Below are 13,287 nucleotides of genomic sequence, written 5' to 3' on the forward strand. Positions count from 1 at the left end.
GCAGAAGGGCCCAAAGAGGAGTTTTTAGGGTTTAAATGTAACACAGTATGCTGATGTAGTGATTCTTATAGGCTGTATGGAAATGCTGTAGGATTTGTGTCTTGTACTAGATTGGTTAGGGAGAATCAGAATATTCAGCACATAATTAGATTTATTGTATTGTAAAGGGAACTTTGCTCTCTTTCCCTCTTGCTTTTATTCCTCTCTCTCTCTCTCTCTCTCCCTTTTGGGCTCCTCTCAGTCCTGCTCTGAGCTGTGCCTGGCAGCTCCCAGCAGGGCCCTGCCCCCAGGCCCTTTGCAATAAACCCCAAGTTCCAGCCCTGGCTGCAGAGATCTCTGTCTCCATCCATCCTGACCATCCTGCCCTCATCACTCCTACAGCCCAGCTCAGAGCAGCAGCCCCCAGAGCAGGGCTCTGGACAGGCTCTGGTGCTGCTGGGAGAAAAGCAGGGCTGAGACCCCTCTGCTGCAGCCCCCTGTGCTCAGAGCACCTGGGGGGCTGCACCTGCAGCCCAGCCCTCACAGGAACTGAGGGAGCTGGCCAGAATTTATTCCCTTCTGACCTTTCCCTTCAGAGCAAGAGAGTCTTGATCTAAATTGGAGCTTTGAGTCTCAGAGTTTGGTTGTTAATTGCAGCCCCAAGATGTGCAGGATGTCTCTGTTTCAGCCTGTGTCTCCAAAGAACGAGTCAGAGCTCTTCAGTTTTTGGTCTTGAGGTTGTTTATTAATTCTTATCTATAAAATTTTCTTCCTGCCCAGCCAAGATCTGCTCAGCAGGGCAGCCACAAGCACTCTGACCGCCTCTGAGGTGGTGTTGTCTTTTTATACTACAAACTACTTATAACATATTTACACTTAATTCCCAATACCTATCACCTATGTTAGACAGTGAACTTCTACTCTAAAACAATCCCAAAGTGCCAACATCACTACAGAAAATGGAGAACAAGAAGAAGAAGAAGAAGGAGAAAGGCCAGACAAAGGCCCATGTTCCTCCATCTTGTCCCCATAACCCGCATACCAAAAACCCTAACATCTACATTTTCACCTTGTGATAATTTTATTATTACACTATTGAAACCTCTGTGACTTTCAGGTCCTCATACAAAGCTGGTAATTTCCTCCACGGGTCCTAATCAAATCCCCAGGTGTTCTGGGCTGTGTGCCAGGGTCTCTGAGCTCCCCAGCGGGGTCCCAGCAACTCTGGACACCCAGAGGGATGCACTGAGTTCTGACACTTGAGGGGCTGAGCAATCTTTAACCTGTTTCTGCAAGCTTTTTCTTTTAAGACACCCAAGAAAGGGTCTGTGCAGTAGGAACAAACCCAACTCACTTGATTCCAGTGAGCTGTGTGCTCCTGCCCAGCAAACAGCCTGGGAAATCAAAAAGCCAGCAGGGATTGCTGAGGAGTGAGCCCAGGGATCAGAAAGGCCTGCAGGGGTCCCAGAGTGTCCCTGACCACGGGCACACAGCAGGGAGAGCATCCCTGTCCCTGCCAGAACAGGGATGGGGTGGGCTGGGACTCTGGGGGCTTTGGGGCCCTCCTTCCCCATTGCCCCTGGGAGGGAGAATGCTTTGAGCTGCAGCCACTTTTCTTCATCAGCCCTGGCTTTCTGTGCAGGATGTTTTGTATCAGTCTGGCTCTGTGACAGTGCTGCTGCTGGGCCGTGCCTGCAGCCGTGGTGGCAGGTGGCTCCGTGTCACTGTGTCCTTGCCAGGGCCCTGCAGGGCTGTGGGGACAGTGCTGTGCCTCAGCTGTGCCTCTGCAGGGCCCAGCCTGGGCTCTCTGGCCCAAATGGAGCCCTTGTCCCCTGTCCTCCATCCCAGCAACCTGGGGCTGCCAGAGCAAAGGGAGGCTGGGGCAGGGCTGGGTGCTTGTCCCCAGGGCTGGGAGCATCCATGGCTGTGCTCCCTGCCAGCCCTGCCCCTCAAAGGGTGGGAGAGGCTGGAGCTTCTCAGAAGGACAGGGACATCCCAGCAGGACAGGGACATCCCAGCAGGACATCCCAAGGACAGACTCGTGGGCTCTGCTACCCAGAGCAGTGTCCCCAGCCACCTTGCAGTGACCCTGCTGACCCCTCCCTCTCCCCCCATCCAGGGCAGAGCCCAGCTGCTCCTGCAGCATTCCCAGGCTCTGAAGGCTTGTGGGCCTGGACAAGGCTGCAGAGACAGGAATGAACCCTCCAGGGGCTCGTCCTGCTGCTGCCATGGCTGTGCCAGCCAAGGGAGAAGGGTGGGAGGTGCTGTGGCTCTGCAGGGATGGGCACACAGAACCATGGCCCCGTGCCCTGCAGCCCAGGACTGGCACTGGTGGTGGCATCAGGGGACTGCAACCAGAGGGCTCAGGGAGGGCACTGAGCCTCCAAGGCAGCATCTGGGCAGATCTCCTGGATAAATCCAGGCCAGACTTGTAGACCAGGCAAACCCAGCCAGATCCAATTGGCAGATTGGGTTAGTGAGGAGAGATAAGCCAATCCACTTAGGGGCTTTGCTGGGCTGGATTGGCTAAACCAGATTAGGTACAGCTGCTTGGGGGGTGGAGGTGGCCCAGGGCTGGGACACAGCACCAGGGACACAGCACCAGGGCTTCCCTGCCAGTAATGTCTGCAGTCTCCAGGAGAAGAGCTGCCAAGTGGCATTAATACAGAGGGATGGATTACATGGCAGGCTTGGAGGCAGCATTAGGCACGAATTTCTGCTTTGGCTCACTCCAGACACCTCACCCCAGCCCTTTTCAGAGGCAGGGGGATGCAGCAGTGCTCGGCTCCCCTGCCAGGTGCTGCCCCTGGCACTGGTGGATCCCTTTGGCCAGGGCACTCCAAGCCCTGCCCAGCCTGGCCTTGGGCACTGCCAGGGATCCAGGGGCAGCCCCAGCTGCTCTGGGCACCCTGTGCCAGGGCCTCACCACTGTCACAGGGAACAATCCCTTCCCAATATCCCATCCAACCCTGCCCTCTGGCAGTGTCCCTTGTCCTGTCCCTCCATCCCTTGTCCCCAGTCCCTCTCCAGCTCTCCTTGAGCCCCTTGAGGCCCTGGGGCACCTCTCCCAGCCTTGCCTCCAAGGCTCAGAGAGCTGGGCCTGGAGAGAAGAAGGCTCCAGGGATACCTCAGAGCTCTCTTGGAACCAGGGGAGTTTTAAGATCCCTTCCAACGCAAACCACTCTGGGTTCCATGATCCATCCTCCCTCCTGTGTGTCCCTGTGGCTGTCCCTGTGTGTCCCTGCTCCTTCAGGGCCACCTCCAGCGGTGGCAGTGGCGGGCAGGGCAGTCCCGAGTGGGGACAGGACAGGAGCAGCTCCCAGAGCAGGGAGGGCAGTTTGGCTCTCGGGTTTCCTGTTGCTGAAATGGCTCCCGAGGTATTAAAGAGTTTTTTTCCCCAGCCCCGAGACCAAAGAAGAATTCAGGATTCCTTGGCTCTGGTTCTCAAGGTTGTTTATTTTCTCTTATCTATTCCATTCTTTCTCTGACCTGCTGAGATCTGTCCAGCAGGTCGGGTTGTGGCACAGTCCCTGCCCTTGGGGTGGTGTTGGCTTTTTATACTAAGAACTGTGTGTGCTTTATTTACAATAGTTTTCCAATACCTATCACCTATGTTAGACAGTCTGTCTCTACTCTAAACCAATCCAGAAGTGCCACCATCACAGCAGAAGATGGAGGACAAGAAGAAGAAGAAGGACAGGACATGCACAGATTCCTCCATTTTGCCTCTTGAACCCCCACTCTAAAACCCCAAAATTCTACTTTTTCACCCTCTGACACATTAACTATCATTCTACTCAAACTCTTGTGGCTTGTAACTCTTCACACAAAGTTGGGAATTGTTTCCATGGGCTAAAACCAAAGGCACAGGTGTTTTTGACTCTGTGCCGAGGTCTCTGAGCCCCTGCCAGGGTCTCTCATCACCCAGGGCAGCCAGAGCAATGTCCTGGGCCCGACACTCGGGCAGCACCTGGGGCAGCCCCGCCCGCTGCTCTGAATGAATGAGGCAGCTGATGAATATTCAGCATTGGCAAAGCAGATCGCTTTCAGCTAAATTTGATCACAATACAGGATAAATTAAGCCCCGGGATGAATGCATCTGAAATGAAGATTAAAAGAACTCACTGTACAAAGTCAGGAAAGTAGGTTTAGCCAAAATCTGACAATGTACACAAACAGATAAAAATAAAGTTCCTTTCACTGAGCAAATAATGAGGTCGGGATCAGCCTCTCTCCAAGTTCCTATGGAAACATGGCTTTTTTTCTTTTTAATTTAAAAATAAAGGGGGTGGGGGTAGAATGCCTGGGAAGCAAATGATGCTCAGAAGGTCCACGAATAGAGGGAGGTGCTCAGCACAAGTGAGATGTGGTGAGAAAACAGCCTCGCCCCAGGGGAGGGCCGGCAGGGGCCTTGGCCCCCACACCCAGGAGCTGCAGGAGCAGCACAGCACCAGCCCCAGCACGGATGAGGCCCAGCTCAGATCCAGCTTGCTGAGTCCTGGATCAGGGCCCTGTGCTCTTCTGGCAGCTGCGAGAAGAGTGAAGAGGAGGAGGAGGAGGAGGAGGAAGCTTTTGGGTTTGCCATGGGAGCACAGAACTGGAGAGCTGGCAGGAGGCTGAGGAGAGGAATGGGGGCTCGCATCACATCTGCTCCCAGGTTTGGAAAATTCACATTATTGTGGGTCCCTAAAGCAAAGCCAGGGATGGCACAACTGGGGAAACTGAGGCAGGGAGGCTGCCAGGGAGCTGGCACCCCCTGCCAGGCACAGACAGGGTTTCCATCACCTCTCACTGGTGGTATTGGCATTGCTGTCACCTCCAAGGGAACTATTCCCTCACCTCACATGTCCCCAGCTGTGTGCTGGGCAGGCAGGACAGTGGCAGCCCCACTCCTGGGTGAGGAGCATCCTTTGGGGTGGGATCCCCCTCTGCCAGGCTGGGAGCAGGAGGGCAGAGCTGCTGCAGGGGTACAGGACCTTTCCGAGCCCGCTGTCACCTGGCCCTGGTGTCCCTGCCAGCAGTGGGGACAGCCCTGCCCGTGGCTGGGCACAGTGGCACAGGGCAGAGGCTGCGTGTCCAGCCCAGGCAGTGCCCCCCTGGGCACAGTGCCCTTCTGGCAGTGCCTCCCCTGGGCACAGGCTGCAGGAGCCAGGGCAGGGCTGGCAGTGGCTGGCACCGCCTGTGAGCAGCCCCTGGCAGGTGAGGGGAGCAGCAGCCCCCGAGGCCAGGGGAGGAAGGGGAGGCAGAGGCAGCAGCGTGTCCGTGTCTGGGGCTGTTGTGGCTGAGCAGGCAGGAGGAGCCAGGGGGTTCTGAGCCCCCCCAGCCCAGCCGTGCTCCTGTGGGGGCTCCAGGCACCGGGGCTGCCCTGGGCTGGGGGTGCCGGGTCCCAGGGAGGGGGACAGGGACAGGAGGTTCCCAAGGAACGCCCTGTGCCCACCCCCACAGTGCTGGGGTCTGTCCATCCCACTGGGCTCCAGCAGCACTGGGGGGTCTGATGGCTTCCCCTGCCACCCTCCAGTCCTGGGCTCAGGAACCTGATGGATCCCCAGGGGCACCGTGGGTCCCTCCCTGTGTCCCTCTGAGGGGCAGTTCCTGAACCCGCTCTGCAGAGGACATGAAAAGCCACCAGTGCTGGAGCCAGGGTACGAGGGACCCCAGGGGACAAGGGGGAGGCAGGTGGCAGCAGGAACAGGCCAGGGCCAGGATTTCCAAATGCCTGGAATGGAGGGCATTCCAGCCAGGGAAGTACAGGAGGAGACGGGCCCTGGCATGGCAGCCCCCAGGAGGGCACAGGGCCAGGCAGGTGCCACCCCAGCATGGGCAGGGAAGGAAGCTGATGGCCACAGCAAGGGGTGCAGAGAGCTGGGGGCTCACAGCCCTCAGCCCCTCCTTGGGGTGCCCTCCTTGGAGCTTTCCTCCTTCCCATCTCTCCCAGCCCGGGAGCTGTGCCCACCCCAGTGCCAGCCTGAGAGGAGCAGAGGGCTGGGGGCACAGCAAGGTCCTGCTCAGGCCAAGGGCTGTTAACAGCCATGTGCAGCTTTGGCCTGGAAGAAACGGGGATCTGAGCTCAGCCAGAGGGGCAAGGACACTGGAGGCAGTGAGGGATCCTGCCCTCCACGCATCCCCACCCCATGGCAGGGCCTCAGGAACTGTGTGCTGCCTTTGTTGGAAACAACTGCCGCACCAGGAATATTTATTTAACTATTTGTTTAGAGCTCAAGCTGGAAAAACCAAAAAATGATGATTTTAACCTTCTGGAGAGCTTTCCACAGGCCAGGAGGAGCATCCAGGTAGGGTCAGAGGGAGTGAAAGGAAGGCACATCTGCAAGAGGCTCTCCTCTTGTTCCCAGGCTTCTCCCTGCTCCTCTGGGTTCTTTAGTGATCCCACTGTGCTCAGAGGGTCTCACCCCTATTTCCTGTGCCCTAAAGGGGAACTTGTTTCTGTCCCTGAAATGCCAGAACCTGCTCTGTCCCCCATGTGGGGGCATTTGTGCCACACCTGGGAATTGTGGCCCAGGAGGGGGAGGACCCCAGAGAGCCCCAGTAAGGACTCAGGGCCAGGGCTGAGTAACAAGTGACACAGGCTCCATATATTTCCTATTTCAGAAGGCTAATAATAATCTTTGTTAAGAAACCCATGCTTTTATACCCTACTTCACTACAGGTGGACTTGATTGGTCCTTTACTAAAACACCATCACCATTGGTTAATTAAGAAACCACCCTTTGGTAAACAAATCTCCATAACACATTCCACATGTGCACAATACCAGGTGCAACAAGTGAAGATAAGAATTGTTTCTCATTCTTTTCTCTGATTTTCTCTCAGCCTTTCCCAGAATGATGCCTGGGAATGTTGTGTTTCTCTCTGTGGCCAGAGAGCTTCTGCCACAAGGGGCATGGAGAGGCCAAATGTGCTTGCAGAGATCAGCACCAGCTGCTCCAGCAGTGTGGGACCCTCTGTGTGACAGGGCAGTGTCACCAGTGCCACCTGGGGAACCTGGGTCACTGCAGGGCTGCAGTGACACACGGGGGCTGAGCTGCTGCAATTAGGGGCACTCATTAAAGGAAGTGCTGCATTAATTATTGACAGGTGGCAGCTCAACCCCAATCTCTGGCACTCAGCAGAACTTCCACTGGAGTTGGCTCCCACCCCAGGAACTCCCCTGGAGTCACCCCAGGACGTTCCCAGAGCTCCCTGGGGATGTGTGGCAGGGTGGGCCCTGTCCCCTCCTCCTCCCTGGGCTCTGCAGGACCTGTGCAGCCTGAGGGCACTGAACACTGGGGCCATTTGCCACAGGCCACCAGGGCCAGGCAGCTTCTCTTTTCCTTCCCACTTCCCTCCTGTGCCGAGCCCTGGGGAGAGCCCAGCACGTGCCAGCCCTGGAGGAGATGAGGCCACACAGGCTGGGGGGAACTGTCCCCACAGAGGGGACCAGGGCCAGCATGAGCAGGCCCAAAGCAGCAGGTCCTCCCAAACTGAGGAGGCCTTGGAGTGATGAGGAGGGGTCAGGATGGAGCAGCTGCCTTGGCTGAGGCTGCCAGAGCCAAGGAGATCCTGGGCATGGCCTGGGCCACGCTCCTGTCACAGCCACGGGGCCCTGGCTGGGTAAAAACTGACAGAGACTCCATGTATTACAGAAGGCTGATCAATAATAATCTTTATTAAGGAACCCATTGTTATTTTATAGACAGTTATGGCACAGGTGGACTAATTGGTCCTCCAATCCAAACCCCATCACCATTGGCTAATTAAGAAACCACCCTTTGGTAAACAAATCTCCATAATACATTCCACATGTGCACAATAGCAGGTGCAGCAAGAAAAGATAAGAATCGTTTCTAATGATTTTTTTCTGCTCTTCTCACAGACTTTTCCCAGAAAGGCCTGGGAAAGCCAGAGAGCTGCTGCCACAGTTCCCACTGTGCTGCTGTGAGTGAGCCCCCCATGGCTTCCCCTTCCCCTGCAGCCCTGCCTGGCTGTGAGCCCCTCCACCTTAGCTCAGGTGTTTTACCTGGGCTTGGCCCCTCTGAGGGATGGCAGCTTTGGGCTCTTTCTCCAGTAAAGGCTCAGGGCTGGCAATGCCAGTGGGAGCTGCAAAACCAGAGCAGGAGTCTGGGCAAATCCCTTCCAGCCCTGGAGCTCTCACAGAAGGCAGAACAGAGCTCATGCTGAGTGACAGGAGCTCTGCTCTGCTCTGAGGTTTGGTCTGTCCTGTTCCATGGAGTCAACAGCCACTGACACAGGATGGAGAGGGACCAGGGCCTTCACCTGCCCACAGGGTCAGAACTCCCTCTGCAATGGACTGGCTCCTGTTCCTGTCAGCAGCACTGGGACCAGGACAACAAGTGTCCTTTAAACCCTTTACATTCATTCCCCACCTTACAGGTACAGGAACAAAAGGATCTTCTTGAGTCAGAGATTCCAAGATCACAGAATCATTGGAGCACAGCATAGTTTGGGCTGGAAGGGAATATAAACCTCATCCAGTGCCCCCTCTGCCATGGCAGGGACCCCTCCCACTGTCCCAGGTGCTCCCAGCCCCAGTGTCCAGCCTGGCCTTGGGCACTGCCAGGGATCCAGGGGCAGCCCCAGCTGCTCTGGGCACCCTGTGCCAGGGCCTGCCCACCCTCCCAGGGAACAATTCCCAATTCCCAATATCTCATCCATCCCTGCCCTCTGGCACTGGGAGCCATTCCCTGTGTCCTGTCCCTCCATGCCTTGTCCCCAGTCCCTCTCCAGCTCTCCTGGAGCCCCTTTGGGCACTGCAAGGGGCTCTGAGCTCTCTCTGGAGCCTCCTCCAGGTGAGCACCCCCAGCTCTCCCAGCCTGTCCCAGGGCAGAGGGGCTCCAGCCCTGGGAGCATCTTTGTGATCTCCTCTGGACTCACTCCAAGGCAAAAAGATCTGCAACAAGAGATCTGCAACAAGAGATCTGCAACAAGAGATCTGCAACAAGAGATCAGCAACAAGAGATCTGCAACAAGAGATCTGCAACAAGAGATCAGCTGCTGCCTCCAACCCCTGCCCCAAAATCAGGCAGTGCTGAAGAGAGGAACTGGTTTTGGTTGAGCCATGGGCAGTGCCCTGCAGCTCCCCTCCCACCCTGAGCTCCTCCTGCTGCATTCCAGGGGGGTCCTTCCCCAGACCCCAGCCTGGCACTGATTTCTTCTTCACTGTTCCCCAGATGTCGATGTTTAAAGAGCTCCACCCAGCCTTACTTAAAAGCCACATGAAATTTTCATGTTGTCAGTCTGCAGGGACAACTTTAATGCTGTTTAATAAAGGCTGATGGTGCCTGAACTTCACAGCAGAGTTCCTTGGCAGACTCCCTGGAGGAGGCTGCTCTGGTCCCCACTGCCTCTTCCACTTGATCTGTCAGCATGAGGAACAAGGCCTGGTGAGCCACGTGGCTGCTGTGCTCCTGAGACAGCAGAGGAAACCCTGGGCACTCCTGGGTATTTTGTGCAAATGAGTCAGCATGGTGAAAAGCTGTGCTCTGGGTTTTACAGTCGGGTTTTGCTCTGAACTGAGCTGCTCTGGGTTAGAGAGCCAGGGAAATGCTGTCCCTACACCCCAGGAGGAGTCTGCTGGGGAGAGCCAACAGAGCTGGACAGGAGCCCAGTGTGGTCCTGCCCAGGTGTGCCAGTGCTCCCAGGGAGCCCAACCTGCTGCACCCAGGGCAGGTGTCAGCACCTGGCACTGCCCAGCAAAGCCCCAGCACAGGGACCCTGCCCTGAGCTGGCTCCAGGCTCAGCTGCAAACCTGCCCAGCCTGGAGCTGCAAACCCCATCCTGGAGCTGTAAACCCCAGCCTGGAACTGCAAACCCCATCCTGGAGCTGTAAACCCCAGCCTGGAGCTGCAAACCCCATCCTGGAGCTGCAAACCCCAGCCTGGAGCTGCAAACCCCATCCTGGAGCTGTAAACCCCAGCCTGGAACTGCAAACCCCATCCTGGAGCTGCAAACCCCAGCCTGGAGCTGTAAACCCCATCCTGGAGCTGTAAACCCCAGCCTGGAGCTGCAAACCCCATCCTGGAGCTGCAAACCCCATCCTGGAGCTGCAAACCCCATCCTGGAGCTGCAAACCCCAGCCTGGAGCTGCAAACCCCAGCCTGGAGCTGCAAACCCCATCCTGGAGCTGCAAACCTGCCCATCCTGGAGCTGCAAACCTGCCCAGCCTGGAGCTGTAAACCCCAGCCTGGAGCTGCAAACCTGGCAGCCTGGAGCTGCAAACCTGGCAGCCTGGAGCTGCAAACCCCATCCTGGAGCTGTAAACCCCATCCTGGAGCTGTAAACCCCAGCCTGGAGCTGCAAACTCCATCCTGGAGCTGCAAACCTCCCCATCCTGGAGCTGTAAACCCCATCCTGGAGCTGCAAACCCCAGCCTGGAGCTGTAAACCCCAGCCTGGAGCTGCAAACCCCAGCCTGGAGCTGCAAACCTGGCAGCCTGGAGCTGCAAACCTGGCAGCCTGGAGCTGCAAACCCCATCCTGGAGCTGTAACCCCCAGCCTGGAGCTGCAAACCCCATCCTGGACATGCAAACCCCAGCCTGGAGCTGCAAACCTGCCCAGCCTGGAGCTGCAAACCTGCCCAGCCTGGAGCTGCAGACTTCTCCAGGCAGCCTGGAGCCCCTCCGGGGCTCAGGAGCCCCCTCCCAGCAGCCTCAGAGTGGCTCAGGCTCCAGCCCATCCATGGGCACACCCCAGGGCTGCTCCCAGCACACCCAGAGTGGGGCTGGAGCCTGTCCCACCACGGCTGGGGCTCTCACTGGGGCATGGCAGACCCCCAGGCTGATGGCATCTGAGGAGGAGAAGGTCCCTGGGCACCTCTTGGCTGAGATCTGAGAGCCCCCAGGAAGGTCTGGGAGCCAGAGGGGCTCTCAGTCTGTTCAGGAGACTGGAAGGTACTGAGGTGACAAACCCCACCCAGGGCTCAGGTGTGGCACCAGCCTGGTCCCTTCCAAGCTGAGATGGATCAAGGCAGGTGGCAGGAGGGAGGGGAAGGGCAAGGCAATGGTTTCCCTTCCCCAGCTGGGGGACACAGCAGGAGCACTGCTCTACCTCTCTGTGCAATGCCAGGGCACAGAACAGACCCACAGTTGCTTAGGGACACATTTCCCCACGGGTTCATCTCCTGAGAGGAAAGGAGCAAGGCTGCAAACAGAACATTCCACTGGAGTTACAGGTCTGGAATTCAGAACTCTTGGCTTTGAGAGGTGTCCATGGCAAATGCCTCTGGGCTGCAGGACCAAAGGCATCCTGAGAATGGCATGAGGCAAAGAACCAGGTAGACACCTCTTAGACATGGGCAGTCACCCAGGACTGTGCCAGCATCTCCCAGATGGACTGGGAGCATCTGAGTGCCAGCCAGAGGCAGGGGGTCCTTGCTGAGGAGTGATCAGCCAGGGCCTCACTGGCTCCCCTGGAGGGTGCAGGTCAGTGACAGGGACACCCACACGGGTGTCACAGCTCACCTGGCACGGGCAGGAGGGAGCTGCCCACAGCTTGGCAGTGCCACCAGCACTCACAGCCCGTGGTGCCCACCTCCCCTGTCTCCCCAGGCTCTGGGATGTGAGGGCATGGATGCAGCTCCATCCCTCAGAAATCAGAGTGGAAATGATCCCAGCCCAGGGCAAAGCCATCCCTGCTGTGCTCTGTGCAGGAACAGCTCCTTGGTGCTGGCTGAGCTCAGTCCTGGGGCTGCACCGGTGTCCCCAGCGTGGCTGTGGGTCCCTGTGCTCCCCTGGACCCTCTCTGGAGCCCCAGGCCAGCTCCTGCACTTCTGTTCAGATCTCTGAGCCCTTCAGACACTGCCCAAGAGCAGAGGGAGCCACAGGTGCCCCTGTCCTACATTCAGAGGCCCAGCACCATCTGGTTATTTTGGGTTGAGCACCTGCCTCCTCTCTCCAGCGACAGCAGTGCTGTGCCAGGAGGTTGGCATGGAAGGGCTGCAGGTAGGAGGGAGCTGCCAGCCCCCTGGCAAGGGCTGCCCTTGGCCTCCTGCCCCCTCACCTCTGGCTCAGCCCCCCCTGCTCACTGGGGCACCCCTGAGACCAGGATGGGCCCCAGGCCTGGGGGGGCACTTTGTCCTCTCCTGGGGCACCAGGGGCTGCAGCCAGGGAGCAGATCCTGGCAGGACACAGCAGCCAAAGGAACAGAACAGTCATCAGCAGCTTGGACAGCCCTGGGCACTGCACAGACACAGTGCTGGCCAGGACATCAGGATTATCTTTCTCCATTAGCAAAAAGCACTATGGGAGTGCTGGCATCCACCTGGAAAGCCATCAGGGACGGCCAGGAGGACGTTTCTCATCAAGAAGGGCTGCTGCTGCTCAGCATTTGCTCCTGGGAGGCTTTGCCTTAGACCCCTGGGTCCCCTTGAAATAATAAACCCTTTATATTCCATATCTTGATGCTTGGAAGGAGGGCACAGGACACTGGAGCTTCCCCAGGAAGTTCATTTGCACATTTGGCCTTGGCTGGCTCCTGGACCAGGAGGGTTTAGGTGGTCAGACCACAGCGTCTGTGGCAGGGCAAGGAGCAGGGGGTGCAATAAAATGGACTCAGGCCCCCCTGATGCAGGTGACAGCACCCTCGAGTGCCCCTCTGGCACGGCACTGCTCCAGCAGCCCCGCTGGGCTCCTGCTGTGCCACAGCTCACACCAGGGAAGGAAAGCCTGGCAGCAGCAGCAGGAGCAGGAGGAACATCTCCTGCTCATGTGAGAACAAACTCTGCTCTGCAGCTGCTCAGGCTGGGCCAGGGGTGCTGCAGAGCCACTGCCCCAGTGCCATGGCTCAGGGGAGATCCTGGGGGGAGCTGGCACCCCTTGGATCCCCTCCCAGGGCTAAGGGGCTCATTAGAAAGAGACACAGGGATTTTACAAGGGCAATGGCTTCAGATGGAAAGAGAGTAGTTTAGGTAAGATACTGGGGAGGAATTGTTCCCTGTGAGGGTGGGCAGGCCCTGGCACAGGGTGCCCAGAGCAGCTGGGGCTGCCCCTGGATCCCTGGCAGTGTCCCAGGCCAGGCTGGCTGGGGCTGGGAGCAGCCTGGTCAGGGGGCAGGAGTCCCTGCCATGGCAGGGTGACCTGGGATGGTCTCCAGGGTCCCTGGCAGGCCAAGCCCAGCTGCTCCGGGGCCGTGTCCGTGTGTCCGTGCCCAGCCCGGCGCCCCCGGGCAGCGGCTGCAGCGCTGTGTGGGCTCCAGGCTCTGTGCAGGGGCTGCCGCCCGCCCGGGGAGGGCAGCGTGACCTTGTCCTAGATTTTAGAGGCCACTTTTCATCTCCAGCACGCAGCCAAACGAGGGCAGC

Source organism: Molothrus aeneus, chromosome 17 (genome assembly GCF_037042795.1).
Source record: "Molothrus aeneus isolate 106 chromosome 17, BPBGC_Maene_1.0, whole genome shotgun sequence".
In the NCBI taxonomy this organism is placed as follows: domain Eukaryota; kingdom Metazoa; phylum Chordata; class Aves; order Passeriformes; family Icteridae; genus Molothrus; species Molothrus aeneus.